The 5523-nt window shown below is 34.2% G+C and overlaps 1 long non-coding RNA gene across 1 annotated transcript; it reads right to left on the bottom strand.

Moving 5' to 3' along the window:
* Positions 1-2437: 2437 nt before the first annotated feature.
* On the bottom strand, positions 2438-3320 carry LOC117215136. The gene is made up of 3 exons (XR_004489025.1): positions 3288-3320; positions 2709-2797; positions 2438-2473 (listed from the first exon to the last, which is right to left on the bottom strand). It is a non-coding gene; the product is annotated as an uncharacterized LOC117215136 (long non-coding RNA).
* Between the last annotated feature and the right edge of the window lie 2203 nt (positions 3321-5523).

A 5523-nucleotide genomic window follows, 5' to 3' on the forward strand; every position in this document is an offset into this window, starting at 1 on the left:
AAAGATGCAATAGAGACAGTACCAGTGTTCGACGGACATCGACCCTCGGTATTTCGATTTTTAAGAGCATGCGAGCGCGCACGAAACATGGTTCCTAGGCATCAAGAATCTCAGTTAGTAAAATTATTAACGAATAAGCTTCGCGGACACGCATTTCTCGCCATAGAAGACACAGAAGTAATAAGTTTAAACGATTTCGGGAATAAATTAAAAGATATGTTCGGTCCGGGAAAAACGGTTAACGAATATAAAGGGGAATTAGCTACAATATTTCAACGACCGGGAGAAGATATTTTGGACTAGATAGAACGCGTCAAAGATCTGAGACTGGCGATAATGAACGGGGAAAGGTACGAGTACGGCACCGTATTTCAAGATAGGATAGATCGAGACACGAGGGAAGCTTTCGTTAAGGGGCTCCCAAACGAGGTGTATTTACGAGTAAAAATAGCAGGATACCAATCCTTGGACGATGCGTACCGCCAAGCCGTGAAAGCAACGCGAGAATTAAAACAAGCGAACGATAGATTTCGATATCAACATCCGACACCTTCGAATAATTATAACCGAAACAACCGCCAGGACTGGAGATTTGTACCGTCGTCGCGGAAACACCTAAACAACCCGGGAATAAAAGAAAATGTCAGGAGAGAAACAAGAGCAATAACTTGGGAAGAAAAACGCACAAATAAATACCTCGATAGAGATCTAAATCAAAAGAGAGATGCTGATCATTTCAACCAACCAACTTTTCAAAGCAAACACCACTCCGTTGCTGTGATGAGGGATAATGTCACGTTAAATAATAAGAGGACGCACGGTGCCATAGATAGGATCGTGGGTGAGAAATTTTCTGAATTAGCAAACAAGATAAATAATATTAGTGCCAAAGAACCTTCAGACAAAGCAGAAACTAGGAAATTGAACGACTAGACGACAGGCAACGCTTATCCACTGCCTAATATCACAGAGATATTGGACCCGCTGGGAAGTGCGAATTGCCTCTCCACGTTCGACTTGGCAAAGATACAAAAGCAAGACTCCACGAATTTCGTGAATGTCTCAACCATAATAGGAAAAGAGATAGCGAGTGTATCTCACTCAAAAACTTCTATAAAACCATCAGAAGGAAACTTTATCGAACTCAAAGCCAAATCATTAAATTGCAAGGAAGATATAGCTATCCCTAAATCCAAAACAGAATCTATAAGCAAAAAGGTTTGTAATAAAAATTCAAAGAATAATTCCAAATCTACCAAAAATATTCCTAAACGTTCCATACAAATAAATAATAATTTAATTATAATAAGCACTTCCAGTGAAACTATTCATCCTGAGAAGGTAGAGAAAAATAAAGGTGTTGTGAATAAAGTAAATAAAGAAGGAAAAAGGGTAACTAAGGAAAAGGATTCTAAACATTTTCAAGCTGAAGAAACGCAAGTTCAACGAGCCCAAAGAAATCAAAAGGGAGAAAATAGGGAATCACCAGTTGAAGATATATATAAAAACTTGAATACGCTAACCATTGGATTATAATTGGATTAAAAATACTTTATTGGTTACTACATCTAATATTTGACGTAGGTAACATAGTAGGTAGTGCTGATCTTATGATTCCCCCAGGAAAATATAGATGGTATCACGCTATACTATATACAAAATATTTTTGGGTTAATATGGCTGCGGCACTTTCAAAAATTTGTATTTTGAATGCTATTAGCAAGCAATTGGATAATTGGATCGATGTCAGTAAACTTGCGTCTTGGCGCAAAATAAAAACTAAAATGAAGGAAAGGAAAATTCTCCCCGCACGAATTAGTTTTGGACATCTAGCCAGAGAACCTACTGGTGAAGTAATAATCGAAGAGAACATGGAACCAACATACTCAGAATATCTCGAAGATCTGTTGAATAAAATTTACACCGTACAACGAATGGCAAGAGAAAATTTGATAAAATCCAAACTAAGATCAAAGGAATATTACGATCGACGAATCAACCCTCAAGATTTTAAAATAGGAGATTCGATATATTTACTAAAAGAACCTAGTAAAGGAAAATTCTCCGATCAATATACTGGACCACACAAAGTGCTAGAAATCTTGCAGAACCAAAACGTCAAGATTGAAGTGAAAATGGGATTCCGCGAACGGTGCACTTAAACAAGTTAAAACTAGCGCATAATCGAAATAAACAATGAATAAAGTGATTTCAGTGGGCAACGTAGTGCAGTAGTGTATGTTGTAGTGCTGTTCGTCGAATGACACAGATAGCGAAAACATAAAAGAAAAGAAAAGGAAAATTATTATATGTACTTCAATTATTGTTTAAATATAAAACGTGTTAACTCAATGAATAATTAACTAGTGAAAGTGAAAGTTACCTTGTGAACAAGTGATCAACATACAAGAAAGTGTACGTGCAAGTATAGGTTATGGATCGTTGTTCGTGGTACATAATGTACGACAGCTACCTAAAATAAGTGAATAAATTAGTTTCAATCGTCTCAGTGCAAAATACAAGGTTACTAAATGTTATAACTATATTGTGGATAAATCAAAAGGAGGTGTGACACTGTTCATCGAATAATACAGATAGCGAACACCTAAAAAGAAAAAAAAGAAAATTATCATGTGTACTCCAATCATTGTTTGAATATAAAACGTGTTGATTCAATAAATAATTAAAAGAGTGAAAGTGAAAGTTACCTTGTGAACAAGTAATCATCATACGAGAAGGTTTACGTGCAAAATAGATTATGGCTCCCTGTTTGCGGAACACCATGTACAACAGCCAGCTGAAAAATAAATGAACAAATTAACTTCAATTGCCTTAATGCAAAATACAACAGTACTAAATGTTATAACAATACTGTGGAAGCATGGCACTGTTCGTTAAATAACACAGATAGCGGAAACTTGAAAAGAAAAGGTTTATTACGAGTGCTCCAATTACTGTTTGAACGTAAAACGTGTTAGTTCAACGAATAACTAAAACAGTGAAAGTGCAACCTACCTCGTGAACAATTAATCACTATACAAGGAAGTGTACATGCATGAATTTCGCAGGTTAATAAGAAGAAATAAAATAGCTGATAAAGTATAGAAAGCGGTTAGAAAATAATCAAGATAGATTAATTGAGAGTTAGTAATAAATATAACCGGAGTAAAAGGATATTTTGTTATGCATTAATCTACGTAGTATTGTTATGTTATTTTGTAATGCCCAATAGCGGTCGCGCATACAATGCATTATACACATATTGAATTAAATAAATTAAACACCACCTTTATGACCACAGATATAAGACGATTGAAGGCAGCCGTAGTAGAAGGCAGCCGTAGTAAGTATCCAAGGGATATCAAAGAATCGGATGATGTTGTGGGAACGATCCAGGTAAGTGACGCAGCATCAAAAGAGCTGAATCTGAAGAATTACAGACAATGTTAATCTAACAAATAAATTTTAATCATTAATAAGGGAACTAATTCATATCATGCATAAAATAATAACAAATAGCAAGTACAAGCAATAATAAATTAATAGGGAAAATAAGAAAGGTTAATAAACACAGAAATGGGTTAGAAATTACAATGTCAATCTAACAAATAAAATTTAATCACTAATAAGGAAACTAATTCATATCATACACAAAATAATAACAAATAGCAAGTACATGCAATAATAAATTAATAGGGAAAATAAGAAAAGTCAATAAACACAGAAATAGGTTAGAAATTAATCAAGATAGACTAACTAAATATTAACAACAAGACATGACTGAACTCGGTGCAGAGGAATAAAGTTATGCTACACGAAAATAACTGGTAACACAATACACAAAACATTAACTAAATTAAACAAGACTTACATAAATGCAAGTCACGTATAATCAAAACAATGACTATTGAAATTCGGTGACAATACAATCCATGCTATCACATTAAAGTAGCACACGGTATTGACACAGACAATATCATGAAATACAAAACAATATTACAAAAACACTACTAAATAAAATTATAATGATTAACAATTAATTAGCTATTTCAACAACACGTTACTGTTGACATTAAACCAACGCCATACCAAAGAGACACGCGAGCGGCCATGTTGAAAAATTCGTCGCACATACAAATAATAGCCAATGCAATGTAATACAGCATCATAATAGCAATGTTAGGTACTAATAAAAAAAAAACCAACAAAAAAAAGAGAGAGATAAGGAAAATATATATATAATAAATAACAACTAACATAATCATATCATATTATATATATTATATTATATACAGGGATACAGTCTTCGTACAAAGGAACAGGTCCAAACGAAACTTATAAAAAAAAAAAAATAAAAATAACTAATATATATATACATTAACTATTTTTGTATGTGTGTGCAGAACGGATGGCGAATTCATCAACCATTCTCTGAACGACGGATGGAAGTACATGTAGGTGTTGTCCAGACGTTTCACGAGGAATCCAGAGAGCATTTTGAATCTCTGCAGAAAATCCTCCCATGCATGATCGTTACAATAATCTGACTCATCTCGAAAGAAATTTTTTTAGTCCAAGGAATAGCAATCCGCACCGTAGAACTGTAAGGCACCTGTACGCCACCCACGAAACCAAATACTTTTGCTATCCACCTGTAAACAAACAACATTTATAACTATACATATAATTCTCACTTATATCTACCAATATATATATACACGCATGTTGTAAAGTAGGCGATATTTATAACACTCACTTCCATTGATAATGCAAGTGACTCATAAAAATAAGCCGTCATATTTACCATTACACGCACATATATATATATTCAAAGACAAGCTATATTTGTAATATCTATTCCTATTGATAATATATACTTATATATTCATAACAATAAAACAAATCTCATCTATACTACTTACCAATACGTATGCATATATGTATATAATTATAACCCAAGTAGCATTCATAATATTTATTTTCACTGATAACATGTACGTAAAACCTAAAATAAAACAAAGGTTTTAACAATAAGATAAAAAAAGAGAAAAAAATACATATAAATATAAAAATTTTCTTTTTCTATATATATATATGTCGGAGCGGACATTAGAATTAGGGTTAGGGGCGTGAAACGAATCTTCGTTTGGGTTACACGTTGTCGTTGTGCAATAGAGAAGACTTCGACTAGTGCAAATACGATTATTATAGAGCCGGACAAGTAACCGTGGTAGTTAGGCACTCGAGAAACTAATGACAATGATCCTAGGTTCAATAACGAATCCGCGGTCGACGGGATGATAGATGAACGTACTCACAAAATCTAAGTCGGATGCGTGATATTCACTGGTCGTAAAGGGTTACTCCTTTCATCAGTGAGATCGCGAACGAGAATGCCTTTCCCGTCCCGATAATGCCACAGAGGAAAACTATAATGGGGTGTGTCTAAGGATACGAGATCATCGGATTCGTCGAGAAAAGCCTTCGTTCGGAAAGTAAGGGAAATTGACGTTGCTGCTAATT

This window comes from Bombus bifarius, unplaced genomic scaffold (genome assembly GCF_011952205.1).
Source record: "Bombus bifarius isolate JDL3187 unplaced genomic scaffold, Bbif_JDL3187 scf7180000009385_frag, whole genome shotgun sequence".
In the NCBI taxonomy this organism is placed as follows: domain Eukaryota; kingdom Metazoa; phylum Arthropoda; class Insecta; order Hymenoptera; family Apidae; genus Bombus; species Bombus bifarius.